The sequence below is a fragment of the Lagenorhynchus albirostris genome, chromosome 3, assembly GCF_949774975.1.
Source record: "Lagenorhynchus albirostris chromosome 3, mLagAlb1.1, whole genome shotgun sequence".
NCBI lineage: Eukaryota > Metazoa > Chordata > Mammalia > Artiodactyla > Delphinidae > Lagenorhynchus > Lagenorhynchus albirostris.
The window spans coordinates 160,864,533-160,882,237 of record NC_083097.1 but is presented as its reverse complement, the minus strand read 5'-3'; positions in this window follow the sequence as shown (position 1 = coordinate 160,882,237).

Sequence of the window (17,705 nt, the reverse complement as noted above, 5' to 3'; positions counted from 1 at the left end):
AGACCAAGCCGGAAAGGGAAATCCAGTGCGTTGACTCTCAAGGCCATCCAAGAATGAGCCTAGGCCTTTGGGCACCTATATCACCTCCCCCACCAGAGGACCAGCACCAAAGGCCCTTACCTATGGGCAGCAGGTATCTCAGCGCCAGCAGCACCAGGAGCCACTGCCAGCTTCCAGGGGTGCCCTGCCATGGGGCGGCCATTCAAGGCATCAGGAAGATGGGGGGCCACTCTTGGCCCTTGGTACAGCCCCCCGGCTGAGCCCACAGACTTGTTCGGCACCTCCTCTCCAGGGCCAGGAGGCCAGGTGGCTGAGATCCGGCAGGTATCAAATGTACCCAGTCATTTTAATCCCTGTGAGGACAGGCAGGGCTGGGAAAGGCCCCCTCGCCTGTTCCCAGGCCCCGATTGTCTCCCTGGGCCCTTGGTTCAGCCTACCTGGGTTCTCAGGAAGACAGGGACTCATGCGCTTGGGGGTTGCCTGCCAGGCTTGACCATGGGTGTCAGGGAAAGACCCCCTGGCATGTAGGCGGGACTTCCTCGGCCTGTTGCCCAAACCCAGGGCCACCTCACAATTTTCATGAGCCCCAGGCACTTTTGCTGCCTTATTGAGCCCCCTCATCCATTAAAAAATATATATATATTTACAATAGCTTTGGTATAAAGGTAAGCATAATTCACAGTGGAGTTTATTCATTTTTATCCCCTTCTCATTTTAGAAGAAATGAAACATTTTTGTGAGCCCCTGAAAGGATCATGGGCCCCAGGCACTGCATTTTCTGTCCCTAAAGGATGAGTCAGCTCTGCCCAGACCATCAGTCCTGAGAAATGCTTCCTCAGAGGAAAGAAAGGGGTTGGATGCCTTTGAGAAATCCCATGGCCTCTTCTTAGAGGCTCAGAACATACATTAACAGCTCATAAAGGAGTGGACTCCTTAAATCCAGCACTTGCCAAAACTGTTTGACCAAAGACCAGTTTTAAGAACAGAGAGGTTGAGTAAGTTGCTAAGGTCACACAGCCAGTTTGAACATAGGTCCGTTGGGTGCCACAGAACATGTACTTCATCACTGTCCTGTGCCACTGCTTTCTGGCTGGAACAGAGCAGAAGAGTGTAGGCATCCTGTGTGATCTCGGGGCCCCAGGTATGGAAGGAGAGATCCTGGAGGCAAAAGGGGCCAATAGGGGCAGCGGGCTGCTAGAATGAGTCAGGGAAGCGCAATTTGAGTCATAGTGGTGGGGCAGAGGGACGGGAACAGCCACTTGGTGGGTGGAGCAGAGTGGGCTTGGGGAGTGAGGGATGAGTAGGAGACAGGGGTGGAGCAGGGCTCCGGGATGGGAGTTCTGTTGGGCCGATGGCTGGTGGTAGCCCCCTGCTTCTCCTGGATCCATCCCCACACAACCTTGGATCTGGTCACTTAGTCCAACTTAAAAACTTTCAGTGATTTCTCATGACCCCAGGACAGAGTTTGATTCTTTAATTGGCAAAAAAGACCATGCAGGCATGGTTTAATGCTCTGCTGTCACTGTCTTGTAATTCTTCATCATTTTTGAACAAAGGGTCCCTGTTTTCATTTTGCACTGGGCCCTGTGTATTATGTAGCTGGTGTCTGCAAGAGGTGGTCTCTGCTACCTTGGCAGCCCGAAGTCCCCCTCCAAGCACTATTTCTCTCTCTCTCTTTTCACACACAGCTTATGTTCCTACGGTTCTGAACCTCTTGTCTTCCCCAAAGCTCAACATACTAATCCTTTCTATTCCTTCTGCCTCACATGCTGTTCCCTCCACCCACTAAGTAACTGGCTGCTTGTCCTACAAGATCCTATGATACTCCCTTGACCCTCTGCGGAAGTTGCTCAGACTGTCTCTTGTGTCAGCACCTCGCTGCTACTTCCCTCTCTGACCACCTGAGCTCATTTTTGCCACTGATGTGTTCTTAAGACTGCTCTGTTTCAAGCCTATGAGTTCCATCTACCCGTCCATCCATCCGTCCATCCATGTAACATGTAAGTATTGAGCACCTACTGTGTGGGGGGCATTGTTCCAGGTACAAAAGACACAGCAACCAATGGACAAAACAGACAGACATCCCTGCCTCGTGGGCAAATACATTTAAGGAAGGTCATTTCAGATATCAATAACTCTTAGGAAGGGGGGAAAAAGGGGGAGAAGACAGTGATTAATCAAAGCAGCAGGTTGCAGAGGGGATACTTCAAGCAGGATACTTCAAAGCAGGAGGTTGCAGAGGGGATACTGAGGATGTGATGTGTACACATGACAAAGATCCAAAATGCCTGGGGAAGAGCATTGTTTGCAGCAGTAAGTGCAAAGGCCCTGCAGTGGGAATGTTCCTGAGGCCAGTGTGGGTATAGAACAGGGAGTAAGGGGGAGAGACACAGAGAAATGGATGGGGGGAGTAAGATCTAATGGACAGGGCTCAGTCCTATTGCTTATGTCCAGCATCTATTTATTTATTCGTTTGTTTGTTTATTTTTATTGAAGTATACTTGAATTACAATGTTGTGTTAATTACGGCTGTACAGCAAAGTGACTCAGTTTTACATGTATATACATTTTTTTTCATATTCTTTTCCATTATGGTTTATCACGAGATATCGAATATAGTTCCCTGTGCTACACAGTAGGATCTTGTTGTTTATCCATCCTATATATGCCAGTTTGCATCTGCCAGTCCCAAACTCCCAACCCGTCCCTCCCCCAACCCCCTCCCCCTTGACAACCACCAGTCCGTTCTCTATATCTGTGAGTCTGTTTCTGTTTCATAGATAGCTTGATTTATGTCATATTTTAGATTCCACATATAAGTGGTATCATATGGTATTTGTCTTTCTCTTTCTGACTTACTTCACTTAGCATGATAATCTCTAGTTGCATCCATGTTGCTGCACATGGCATTATTTCATTCTTTTTTATGGCTGAGTAGTATTCCATTGTATATTTGTACCACATCTTCTTTATCCATTCATCTGTTGACGGACATTTAGGTTGTTTCCATGTCTTGGCTATTGCAGGACCTCACCTAGTAGTTTAGAATATGCTTGCTGAATGAATAAATACACGAATGAATTAATGGGTAGATGGGTGAATGAATGGATGAATGAATGAAAATATTTGCTAAAAATGGAGTTGACATGAATGGGGGGAAATCAGAGAAGGCCACCCTGAGGAGGCATTTGATTCCTTTTGGCTGCAAATTGTCCCAGAGGCTCCTCTTTTCAAATACAGTACTTGGGGCAGGGGTGACTGGTGTTCCTTAACATGGATGACTTTTTTTAGCTAAAGCAGACCCAGAGCCCAGGAGGTCTGAGCAGAGGTTATGGCTCCTGGGTCTTCCAACTCCCTTGAGCCCACCAGGAAGCTGTACCTCCTTCTCCCAGCCTTGGAAATGCAGAAAACTTGCCCAGAAGTGGAATTAGTAACTGAGCTGTCCCATTGTCCTTGAGAGGCAGCTCCATTTTCTCCTCCCAGGTGACTAAGGAAAATGCCCAGGAGGATGGGGGAGGGGGCCTGACACTGCTCAGCTCCTCAAGATATAAATGCAGGATCTGGGTTCAGGTCCAAGAGAAACCAGCACCCCAAGGTCAGGCTAAGAAAGAATGGATTCCCTGGGTTTGGGTCTGTCTCCCCAAATTATGGTTTATTTGCCACACACATCAACCCCCAAATCAGCAAGTGGTTACGTGTACGGGCTCTGGAGCCTGATGCCAAAGTTCGAATTTTGACCTGTCTCCCTGCTAGCTGTGCGACTTTGTGCAAGTCACTCAACTTCTCTGAGCCTCCAGTCTCTTCACTTGTCAATGGATATAAAGAAACCACCTCCTAGGGGAGCTGTGTAAAGAGGTTAGGACTGCCTGATGCACAGTAGGCCCGCTCTGTGAGTGAGTTTTAATAAATAACATCAGTAAATGAGAAACTTGAACCTGCCCTTCCTGTCCTTTTATTCCGGGGAATACAGTTTGATGCTCATCACACGCAAAGGAATTCAGGGTCTAGTGCAACCTCATTTTGCACACAAGGAAACGAATGCTCGGAGGTCATGGGCACATGGCCAGTGAATGCTGGTGCCTCACAGGGCCAGTCCGGGAGCCCAGAGGAGAACTTGGTGTATGACACTCACCCTGGTGAGTTGCTCTAGCCAAAGCACAGTGGGGTGCAGCGCCCAGGGCAACCCTCCTTTGTGACCTTGGGTAAGTCACTTAACCCCTCTGAGCCCGTTTCCTATCTGCAAGGTGGAGATAATTCCTACCCCAGAAGTCAAGACTTCAATGAGATAAGGCACTCAGCTTAGCCTAGCGTAATGGTTCTCAATGGGGTGTATGTGATTCTTGGCAATGTCAGGAGACATTTGGCCATGTCTAGAGGGGATATTTTGCAATGTCTGTAGACATTTCTGGTTGTCACAGCTGGAGGAGAGAGTGTCACTGGCATGGGACACTGTTCAACATCCTATAGTGCACAGGATGGCCCCACAACCAAGGATGATCTGGCCTCAAATGTCAAGAGTGTTGAGGCAGAGTAATTAATGACTCAGTGCATACTCTTATTACTATTATTAATAAATAAAAATATTTTTCCTGATGTGTAGTACATTTTATATGTTCACGACAAATTGACCCCTGTATTTCCAGAACAACAAACCTTCTTCACCAAACAGATCTGGAACATCTGACCCAGTGTTGTCCAATAGAGATATTAATTTTTTTTTTTTTTTTGACCACACAGCTTGCAGGATCTTAGTTCCCTGACCAGGGATTGAACCTGTGCCCTTGGCAGTGAAAGCATGGAGTCCTAACCACTGGACTGCCAGGGAATTCCCTTCTGGTAGAAATATAATGTGAACCATATATGCAATTTAAAATTTTCTAGTAGCTACAGTTTGAAAAGTAAAAAGAAACAGGTAAAATTAATTTGGATCATGAATTTTATGGAACTCAACCTATCTAAAAATATGGTTGTGTCAACACATAATCAACAAATTATTAATGAGATATTTTACATTTTTTTATACTAAGTTCTTCAAACTTCAGTGTGTATTTTACATGTTCAACACACCTTAATTAAGATGCTAGATTCTCATCAGAGTGTGAGTGAAAAATATTGTCTGCCATATCAGTAATCAAAGGATGTTGTAACCATCAAGCCATCACATTACAGCTGCCCAGATGGTGAGCCCTGAGGGGACTCAGGATGGAGACAAATGCGCTGCCCACTGCCAAGCCCTCGGCCATTGCTGTCCCCCTAACTGTGTACCCTGAGGGGATTCAGGATAGAGAGAAGCAGGATACTGGCCCCAGATAGCTGAGGTGCATTTCAAAGGAATGATTTCAGTGAGCCCATACTCTTGCATGTTCCCATACATAGAAAAACGCTAAATTCCTTAACTTGAGATATCTAGTTTTCTTTAATTAGCAGTAATATTCTGATGCTCTGAATACCTGGTCTTTGTTGCAAAAAATCCTATATTTCCTGGCACTCCCTTGCCTCTTCAGAGCAGTCCCTCAGAGTTATCTGAGATGCTATGTCCCGGGCTTGAAGTCTTCAGAATGCCTGCTGAGTAAAATATAATTCTCAACTTCTAGGTTGGGCTTTTTTTTTTTTTTCAGTTGACAAGAATCACTCGATTTGTATTTAAATTTCATAAAATTTACAGTTTAAAAATGTAGATTCCTGGGCTTCCCTGGTGGCGCAGTGGTTGGGAGTCTGCCTGCCGATGCAGGGGACGCGGGTTCGAGCCCCGGTCTGGGAAGATCCCACGTGCCGCAGAGCGGCTGGGTCCGTGAGCCATGGCCGCTGGGCCTGCGCGTCCGGAGCAACGGGAGAGGCCCCAACAGTGAGAGGCCCGAGTACCGCAAAAAAAAAAAAAAAAAAAGTAGATTCCTATACCCACGTTGTTTCCAAATGTGCTTACGAGTCTTCCAATCACTGAATGGAGACTCAGTTTTCAAATTTAAGTTTAAATTAAACAAAACTATAAATTTAGTTATGCAGGCCTAGTATCCACATTTCAAGGGCCCAGTGGCCACATGTAGCTACTGGCTGCTGTCCTGGACAACAGAACTCTGATCCATTCAGGGAAGATTTTGGAAGGAGCCAATTAGAAGACAGGGTAGCTCCTGATGGGCCAAGAGAACTAATTTCCAGAGTGCATTGTTGAATAAATAAGTAAAAATTTAAAATAAAAATTTAAAAATAGAATAAAAAATAAAAATAGAATTAGAAAGGGAGAGGAGACCAACATGTTTGATAAGATTCCTTTGAAACAAAAGAAAAACATCTTCCTCTGACCTTTATTTATATGTGTGTGTACAGAAAATATTCAGAAAGACACACAGAAAAGTGTGGTTACCCCAGTATATGAGGAAATAAAAGGAGGGCTTTCACATCTTCCTAAAAATACTTCAATATTGTCTGGATGCTTTCAGCAAGCATGTGCTGTTTGATAAATTAATTCATCCATTCAACAGATATTCATTGAATGTCTGCTATGAGCAAGGTCACTGCTGTGCTGCAGACGGCTCATCCCATCTCACAAGTGCCAGTTATCAAATTGTCAGGAGTTCTGTGAGCAAGTTTTTAAACATAGGCATCATTAAAAATTAAATTATATAAACTTAGGATTAAATATATTATATTACAAACAAAGGGAATAAATAAATATGCAAAACTCATCGCTTCCTAATTATGTGCTGCATTTTACCATTATAGGGTCTTGATGTTAAGTCTATTGTATGTTTACGATGAGAATTCTGGGCTACTGCCAATCCCTTCCCAACTTCAAGTTCAACGATGTCACACTGATGCTTGAAATCAGCCAATGAGGGAAATGTTTACACCACAGGAATTGGCAAACACTACAAATCAGGATCTCCGCTGCCACCCCAAGAGCTGGTTGTTAAACATTTACCAACACACCTGGACTCGGTCCTTCTGTAGATGTTGGTGTCACAGTAGAAAACAAGACACACGAGATCCTGCCCTTGTGAAATTTGGGGAGAGTTTAAAACATACCAATAATTATATTCTTTATAATTTTTAAGCTAAACACTTTATTTTTCTAAGAAAACTTTAAGTCATCTGCCTTGTAGACCCTGTTGGTGCTTTTAACCAACTTCCCAGACAATACAATTGTAATTTCTGGCCTCCATATGCACTTCTACCTGGAATGCTCTTTTTGCTTACCCACCCCCCACCCCCACCTCCCACTTTACCTGGCTAACTCAGCTCAGGGGATAATCTTCCAGAAAACCTTCTCTGTTTCCCCCACCCCCACATCTGGGCTGGGTTGAGAGGCCCTACTGTGCAGGACCTGCCCTGAGCACAACTCCAATCAAGGCCTTACTCATCTTTGGCACTTTCTCTGGAACCTCAAAGATGCTCCGTAAAAGAATGAATGAGGCTTATGACAGGGAAGGCAGTTACCAGAATATACACCATACTCTCTGTTTGCTCTGGCCCAGGCAGACATCACCAATCAATCTTGCTGATTTTATTCCCACAGGAGGAGAAAATTTATTAACCACATGGTATTTGCTGGGGACTTCAGGCCTCCAAAGTCCTTTGATCCAGGGGTCCCCAGAACTGCTTCCCCCACCAGTGAGTTGTTCAGAGGTCTCCTCCTTCCCCAATAACCCCCTGCCCTGGTCCCCAAAGCCCACAGATTACCTTTCCTGCTGCCACCAAGGCTCAGACACCTGGTGTCCTTAACTTCCTGCTTTGAGACATTTAAAGCAGCACCTTTTGGATTTACCTCTGGTCTCTGTGGGAATCAGCCTTGAGACTGAAGGATGGAAAAAACATAGATTCTTAGGATTGCCTTCCCCTCCTACTTACCATCCAGCCCTGGCTGCTGAGAAATGGAATATTTCCTGCCACATCAGGAAACAAAGGATGTTACAGTTGTCAACGAATGCAGCTACCGCAGATGGTGAGCTGGTGAGCCCCGAGGGAACTCAGGAAGGAAAGAATACCTGCCATCTACCAGCCATCAGACTGCAACCACTCCGTACAGTGAGCCCTGAGGAAACTCAGGATGTGAAAATACAGGATACTGGCCCCAGATAGCTGAGGTGCTTATCAGAGGAATGATTTCTCTAATGATTAATGATGTTGAGCATTCTTTCATGTGTTTGTTGGCAACCTGTATATCTGCTTTGGAGAAATGTCTATTTAGGTCTTCTGCCCATTGTTTGTTTTTTCGTTATTGAGCTGCATGAGCTGCTTGTAAATTTTGGAGATTAATCCTTTGTCAGTTACTTCATTTGCAAATATTTTCTCCCATTCTGAGGGCTGTCTTTTGGTCTTGTTTATGGTTTCCTTTGCTTTGCAAAAGCTTTAAAGTTTCATTAGGTCCCATTTGTTTATTTTTGTTTTTATTTCCATTTCTCTAGGAGGTGGGTCAAAAAGGATCTTGCTGTGATTTATGTCATAGAGTGTTCTGCCTATGTTTCCCTCTAAGAGTTTGATAGTTTCTGGCCTTACATTTAGGTCTTTAATCCATTTTGAGCTTATTTTTGTGTATGGTGTTAGGGAGTGTTCTAATCTCATACTTTTACATGTACCTGTCCAGTTTTCCCAGCACCACTTATTGAAGAGGCTCTCTTTTCTCCACTGTATATTCTTGCCTCCTTTATCAAAGATAAGGTGACCATATGTGCGTGGGTTTATCTCTGGGCTCTCTATCCTGTTCCATTGATCTATATTTCTGTTTTTGTGCCAATACCATACTGTCTTGATTACTGTAGATTTGTAGTATAGTCTGAAGTCAGGGAGCCTGATTCCTCCAGCTCTATTTTCATTCTCAAACTACAATGAGATATCATCTCACACTGGTCAGAATGGCCATCATCAAAAAATCTAAAAGCAATAAATGCTGGAGAGGGTGTGGAGAAAAGGGAACACTCTTGCACTGTTGGTGGGAATGTAAATTGATACAGCCACTATGGAGAACAGTATGGAGGTTCCTTAAAAAACTAAATATAGAGCTACCATACGAACCAGCATTCCCACTACTGGGCATATACCCTGAGCAAGCCATAATTCAAAAAGAGTCATGGGCTTCCCTGGTGGCGCAGTGGTTGAGAGTCTGCCTGCCAATGCAGGGGACACGGGTTTGTGCCCTGGTCCGGGAAGATCCCACATGCCGCAGAGCGGCTGGGCCCATGAACAATGAATGGCCACTGAGCCTGCGTGTCCGGAGCCTGTGCTCCGCAACGGGAGAGGCCACAACAGTGAGAGGTCCGTGTACCGCAAAAAAAAAAAAAAAGTCATGTACCAAAATGTTCATTGCAGCTCTATTTACAATAGCCAGGACATGGAAGAAACCTAAGTGTCCATCAACAGATGAATGGATAAAGAAGATGTGGCACATATATACAATGGAATATTACTCAGTCATAAAAAGAAACGAAATTGAGTTATTTGTAGTGAGGTGGATTGACCTAGAGTCTGTCATACAGAGTGAAGTAAGTCAGAAAGAGAAAAACAAATACTGTATGCTAACACATATATATGGAATCTAAGAAAAAAAAAAGGTCACAAAGAACCTAGGGGTAAGATGGGAATAAAGACACAGACCTACTAGAGAATGGACTTGAGGATATGGGGAGGGGGAAGGATAAGCTGGGACAAAGTGAGAGAGTGGCATGGACATATATACGCTACCAAATATAAAATAGATAGCTAGTGGGAAGCAGCCGCATAGCACAGGGAGATCAGCTCGGTGCTTTGTGACTGCCTGGAGGGGTGGGATAGGGAGGGTGGGAGGGAGGGAGACTCAAGAGGGAAGAGATATGGGAACATATGTATATGTATTACTGATTCACTTTGTTATAAAGTAGAAACTAACACACCATTGTAAAGCAATTATACTCCAATAAAGATGTTAAAAAAGAAATGACAAAGGAAAAAAAAAAGGAATGATTTCAATGAGCCCAGACTCTTGCATCTTCCTATACACAGAAAAGTGCTAAATTCCTTAACTTGAGATATCTGGTTTTCTTTAATTAACGATAGTCTTTTGATGTTCCCAACCACCTGCCCTTTGTTACAAAACGCCTATATAACCTGGCTTACCACGCTTGCCTCCTTGGAGCAGTTCTCTCAGGATTACTTGAGATGCTGCCTCCTGGGCTTGAAGTCCTAAAAATTCCCACCAAATAAAACGTAACTCTCAACTTTTAGGTTGTGAATAATTTTTTAGGTCCACACTGCAAACTTGTGCATCTTCCTCCCGACCCTAAAACAGGATATAAACAGCTCCATGTGCCCCTAGGAAACCAACAATGGGGTTCATCAGTAATAATAATAGTTATTATTTGCCGCATGCGGTCCGAAACTCTCCACCACCTTAGCGTGTTTAATCATCCAATAATGTAACCAAGTGGGTATGATTATTATTTTTTTTTAAAGATGTTTTTGATGTGGACCATTTTATTTTAAAGTCTTCGTCGAATTTGTAACAATACTGCTTCTGTTTTATGTTTTGGTTTTTTGGCCACGAGGCATGTGGGATCTTAGCTCCCTGACCAGGGATCGAACCCGCACTCTCTGCATTGGAAGGTGAGGTTTATTATTACAATTGCCCCCATTTTACAGAGAAAAAACTGAGGTATAGAGGAAACTAGGGCTTTACCTAAGCTGACCCAGCTGGCTAGCGGTAGATCCAGGATTTCAGACCAGGCAGCCTAACCCCAGAGTCTGTGCTCTGAATCACTAAAACCATTGCAATTATGGGAGTGACCACGAATGTGCATTTCTCCAGGGAGGAGGCTCCCAGCTCCTGTCTGATTCTCAGTAGGGTCTGGGACCCCCCCCCCAAGAAGGTATGGGCACCTGCTTTAAGATGTCTTATTTCTCAAGAAGACCTACCATGTCCTTCTCTCTCAAAGACTGGGGAGGGGGCTCCACGTCTTACTGCTAGTCAGCTCAGCTGGCACCCTCTGCACTATGTCCTAGGGACGCCCCTTGTTAATGCAAGTTCGTGTACCCGAGGCACAGCGAGGCCAAACAAACCAAAAAGTCAGAGTTTGGAGCAGAGGAAGTTTTACTGCAGGAGCCGGGTGGCTCACGCCCCAGAAAACCCCAAGCTCCCTGAAGGGTTTCAGCAAAGCATTTTTTTTAAAAAAATGCTTATTTATTTGGTTGCACTGGGTCTTAGTTGTGGCAGGTGGGCTCTTTAGTTGAGAGATGCATGCGGGATCTAGTTCCCTGACCAGGGATCGAACCTGGGCCCCCTGCATTAGGAGCACAGAGTCCCAACCACTGCGCCACTAGAGAAGTCCCCAGCAAAGAATTTTTGAAAGCCAGGTGAGGACGGGGGTTCGTAGGGTCTGTGATCAGCTTGTGCACAATTCTCTGATTGGCTGATGGTGAGGTCACAGGGCGGTGTCACAGGGGTTAACATTATCGATCCTTAGGCTCCAGGAGGCCTTGGGGACTATGTGCTCTTGGTCATCAAGTAGTTAACATCTTCCACTTGGTGGGGGATTTTTACATCTGCAAAACAACTCAGGAAATGTACCTCAGATACTGTTATCCAGGTGGTTCAGAGAGGAGCTAAAGCAGAGGATATAGGGGAAGGGCCTGTCCCAGGAAGGCCCCGTAGGGTCCTGCTCGGTTACACCCTCTCTATCCTAAAGGGAAATGCTTCTTCTCTTTCCCCTCACTTTGTTTTTGGGTACTCCCTGGAGGAGAGTCCTTAGATTTGCTGAAACCTGATAGTTCAGACTTATTCCTGGACTCTTTGGACTCTCCCAGTTCCTTCCCTGCCCCACGGTGCTGAGAGAGAAAGCCTGTCCATGGTGAACCCTGACTGTTCTCTAGATTTTGTGGGCACTGGGAACAAAGAAATGAGCAGGACAGACTGTGGGGTTCATGTCTCAAGGATATTGGGTCTAGCAGGGAAATCTGACATCTTTCAGCAAATCCTCAGGTGGTTTGTTAATGACACCTGAGACCTGCCTTCCGCCCAGATGGGGATAGGGCATTGTCAGGGATGCAGGACTTTTCAGCTCAGGTCTGAGTTGCTAGAGACTTTGAGGAGGAGGGTGGGTGGGATTCCAAATCACTAGGGGGAGTTCCAGGCCTTTGCAGCACTGGTGTCAGTTTCTAAAGCCCAGGTCTGCCCCTTTCATGGGCTCTGACCCCAGGGTAACACCTCCACCTGGCCATTTACCCTCCGATTGCTGAAGACTCACACTTCCTTCACCTCCACCCCCTTTCATTTTTCTCCATCCCTCTGCTCTCCACACCCTCCCCTGCACTTTTTCTTCATCATCTCTGGGAACTGCTCCAATTGTCTTACAGTAACAAAAACAAAAACAAAAACAACTGTTCGTGGAATAGAGACACGGACGTAGGGAAGTAGGGAATGGCCGTATGGATACAGGAGTGGGTGGGGAACGGGGGGTGGGACGAATTGGGAGATTGGGATTGACATATATACACTACTATGTATAAAATAGATAACTAATGAGAACCTACTGTATAGCACAGGGAACTCTACTCGATGCTCTGTGGTGACCTAAATTGGAAGGAAATACAAAAAAGAGGGGATATATGTATACGTATAGCTGATTCACTTTGAAACTGAAACTAACACAGCACTGTAAAGCAACTATACTCCAATAAAAATTAATTAAAAAAAAAGACCAAAAAAAAAAAAAATAAGACCAAAGACCCCTGCTCATTATTTAGCTCTATTAATATGACCCAATCTTATTCTCAGAGTGATTCCTTGTACATGCCAGTGTGCTCACTCTCACCTCAGGGCCTTTGCACTGGTTGTTCTCTGTGTCCTCTGTATCCTCCTTCACCTTTTTTAAAAAATTAAATTAAAAAATTTTTTAAACATCTTTATTGGAGTATAATTTCTTTACAATGGTATGTTAGTTTATGCTTTATAACAAAGTGAATCAGCTATACATATACACATATCGCCATATCTCCTCCCTCCCTCTTGCATCTCCCTCCCACCCTCCCTATCCCACCCCTCTAGGTGGTTACAAAGCACCGAGCTAATCTCCCTGTGCTAAGTGGCTGCTTCCCACTAGCTACCTATTTCACATCTGGTAGTAGTATTAGTCCATGCCACTCTCTCACTTTGTCCCAACTTACCCTTCTACCTCCCCATGTCCTCAAGTCCATTCTCTACATCTACATCTTTATTCCTGTCCTGCACCTAGCTTCTTCAGAACCTGATTTAATTAAACAAAAAATTTATTGGAGTATAGTTGAATTACAATGCTGTGTTAGTTTCTGCTGTACAGCAAAGTGAGTCAGTTATACATATACATATACATATATCCACTCTTTTTTAGATTCTTTTCCCATATAGGTCATTACAGAGTATTGAGTAGAGTTCCCTGTACTATACGGTAGGTCCTTATTAGTTATCTATTTTATATAGGAATGGATAAAGAAGATGTAGTACATATACACAATGGAATATTACTCAGCCATAAAAAAGAAAAGAACAAAATAATGCCATTTGTAGCAACATGGATGGACCTAGAGCTTGTCATAATGAGTGAAGTGAGACACAGAAAGACAAATATGATATTGCTTATATGTGGAATCTAAAAAAATGGTACAAATGAACTTATTTACAAAACAGAGAGTCACAGATGTAAAAAACAAACTTATGTTTACCAGGGGGGAAAGGGAGGGGGAGGGATAAATTGTGAGACTGGGATTAACATATACACCTCCTTCACTTTTTAGGTCCTTAAACCAAATGTCCCCTTCTCAGAGAGATCTTCCCTAACTACTTAATTTAAAACTGCCGTCCTATATACAGCACAGTGACTATAGTTAATCATACAGTATTGCATATTTGAAAGTTGCTTAGAAGTTCTCATCACAAGAAAAAAAATTTTGTAACTATGTATGATGACAGATGTGAACTAGACTTACTATGATCCTTTTGCAGTATATTCAAACATTGAATCATTATGTTGTATCCTTGAAACTAATATAATGTTATAATATAGTCAATTATACCTCAATAAAGATAATAATAATATAAATCGAAAATCTTGTTTGTACAAAAACTTGTATGTAAATGTTCATAGCAGCATTATTCATGACATCCAGAAAGTGGAAACAATCCAAATGTCCATCAACTGATGAATGGATAAACAAAACGTGGTATCTCGACACATGTATCCAAAATATAATGGAGTAGTATTTGGTTATATAAAGGAATGAAGTATAAACCTTGAAAACATTATGCTAGGTGAAAAAGGCCAGTCACAAAGACCATATATTGTGTATTCCACTTAAGAAAAATGCCCAGAATCAGCAAATCTATAGAGACAGAAAATAGATTAGTGGTTGCCCAGGGCAGGGGGTTGTGGAGTTTGGGGGAAATAGGGTCTAAGGACTGTCATTGAGTATGGGGTTTCTTTTTGGGGTAAAGGAAATGCTTTAAATTTGATTGTGGTGATGGTTGCACAGCTCTGTGAATAGATTAAAAACCATTGAATTGTATTCTTTAAATGAGTGAATGTTATATGAATTATATCTCAATAAAGCTGTTAAAAAGAAAACTAGAATATACCCCTCCACCTTCATCCCTACTTTGTTCCTCAAAAGTGGGATCTTATATCTTTCTTAATTTGCTTATTGAGGGAATTCCTGATGGTCTAGTGGTTAGTACTCCGAGCTTTCACTGCTGAGGGCACTGTCGGGGAACTAAGATCCCGCATGCCCCGCAGCGCAGCCAAAAAAGAAAAAAAAAATTTGCTTACTGATTATATTCATGGACTCTGACACTAGAATGTTAGCTCCTGGAGGACAGATTTTTTTGGGTTGTTTCATCAATGAGTCCATTGTATTCCCAGGCATAAGACTTAGGAACATCGTAGGCGCCCAATGAATATCTGCTGTGGGAATGCTGAGTGTCCCAAAAGTCTAATTACTCTGTTAGTCTTGTCTCTCCACCTTCACCCTGGCCTCCTTCTACAAATCCTGCCTTGATCCCCACCGCTCAGATGAAGTAGACACGACAACCAATCTTGTTCCAAGTTGGCCTCTGGGCTCCATACACGTTTGTTGTATTTTTGATCAGGATCGCAGTATCTTCCTCTCTCTGTCTCTCTGTCTCTCTGTCTCTCTGTCTCTCTCTCTGTCTCTCTGTCTCTCTCTCTACCTCAGAAAGAACAAGAACCCTCTGTGCCTTCCCTGTTTGGACCCCAGACAGTGCTGGTCCTGGGTGCGGTGGGGAAGAGGGGGCAGAGATTTGGTAAATCCTGAGGATGGGATGGCTGGGAAACTCAGAACACTTAAGGCCACTTTCCTAATGTGCCCCAATTTGGGAAGCCTTTGGGAAGCCAAGTCTGTGGCTCCCCTGTGGTGAACGGGCTGAGGTGGGGGGTGCGGTAAGGAACCAAGATCAGCAAGTCTGTGCCTGGTACCACTGAGACCCTTCCTGGAAACTTCGGTTCCAAGGACTTGAGGGGCATGAGACATCCTAGCTATGTGTTTCTGCTGTCCCCGTGTGTCTCAACTTGGAACTGCATGAATTCAAAGTGTCAATACCAGCACCTAAGCCCAGCTTTGAGAATGCCGCCCTCAATCTCCCATGACACTGAGGGTCAATCCGCCTGAAAAGATGCCTCTAGGAGGATGTCGGTGCATCAGACAGCCTCTAAGGTGGCTAAGATCCCAAAGATCGCTGCCCGCTGGTATTTACTCCGTGTGTAATGGCATCTCCTTGAATATGGGCGGGACATGTGACTTGCTTCCAACAAATGGAATACAGCAAAAATGATAAAAACTCCTTCTGATATTGGATTGTAAAGATTGTGATTTCATCTTGTTGTACCCTCCTCCTTCTCATCTTCGCTCATCCCTTCCTCCCTCCCCCTCCTCCCTTTTCCCCTCCCTCCCTACCTCTCTCTCTCTGTCTCAGTCTCTTTCCCTTTCTGTCTCTGTCTTTCTGCCCTATAAAAAGGTCCATATGTCCAGGAACTGTCACCAATCAGCAGAGAACTGAGATCTGAGGTTAGAAACGGATCTCCTATCGTTGGTCAAGATATTAGATGACCACAGTCTCTGCTAGCATCTTTTTTTTAAAACTTTTTATTTTATATTGGAGTATAGCCGATTAACAATGTTGTGATATTTTCAGGTGCACAGCAAAGCAACTCAGCCATACATATACATGTATCCATTCTCCCCCGAACTCCCTTCCCATCCAGGCTGTCACATAACATTGAGCAGAGTTCCCTGTGCTATACAGTAGGTCCTTGTTTGTTATCCATTTTAAATATAGCAGTGTGTACATGTCAATCCCAAACTCCCTAACTATCCCTTCCCCCCAACCTCTCTCCCTGGTAACTATTATAAGTTTGTTCTCTAAGTCTGTGAGTCTGTTTCTGTTTGTAAATAAGTTCCTTTGTATCATTTCTTTTTAGATTCTGCATATAAGTGATATCATAGGATATTTCTCTTTCTCTGTCTGACTTACTTCACTCAATATGACAATTTTTAGGTCCATCCATGTTGCTGCAAATGGAATTATTTCATTCTTTTTAATGGCTGAGTAATAATGCATTGTATATATGCACCACATCTTTATCCATTTCTCTGTTGATGGACATTTAGGTTGCTTCCATGTCTTGGCTATTGTAAACAGTGCTACAATGAACATTGGGGTGCATGTATCCTTTTGGACCATGTTTTTCTCTGGATATATGCCCAGGAGCGGGATTGCTGGGTCATATGGTAGCTCTATTTTTAGTTTTTTAGGGAACCTCCATACTGTTCTCCACAGTGGCTGTACCAGTTTACATTCCCACCAACAGTGTAAGAGAGTTTCCTTCTCTCCACACTGTCTCCAGCATTTGTTGTTTGTGGATTTTTTTTTTTTTTTTTTTTTTTTTTTTTGCAGTATGCAGGCCTCTCAGTGTTGTGGCCTCTCCCGTTGTGGAGCACAGGCTCCGGACGCGCAGGCTCCGGACGCGCAGGCTCAGAGGCCATGGCTCACGGGCCTAGCAGCTCCGTGGCATGTGGGATCTTCCCGGACCAGGGCACGAACCCGCGTCCCCTGCATCGGCAGGCGGACTCTCAACCACTGCGCCACCAGGAAAGCCCCACTATAACCACTTTTATTCAACATAGTTTTGGAAGTCCTAGCTATGGCAATCAGAGAAGAAAAAGAAATAAAGGGAATCCAAATTGTAAAAGGAGTTAAACTGTCACTGTTTGCAGATGACATGATACTATACATAGAAAATCCTAAAGATGCTACCAGAAAACTACTAGAGATCATCAATGAATTTGGTAAAGTGAGCCATGGCCTCTGAGCCTGTGCGTCCGGAGCCTGTGCTCCGCAATGGGAGAGGCCACACGGTGAGAGGCCCGCGTACCGCAAAAAAAAAAGAAAAAAAAATTTTGAAAAGAGGAACATCTATTAATTGCAGAGACCTAAATACAGGAGTGATAAGACATGACATTTAATCCTATTACCAGTTTTACAGTGCAAATATGACCAAATAATGACAAATTCATAGGAGTTAAACGAATAGAAGAACATCAAAGAAAAGGATCTGTAAAAAAAATTCAGGATTCTGTTTGTCCCTGGAGGGGAGGGGGTGATGCAAGTGGGAGAACAGTTGCATTCTATAATGTCGGCATTGCTTTAACTTCAGGATAGGTATGTGCATGTTTATTATGTTACTATTCCTGCA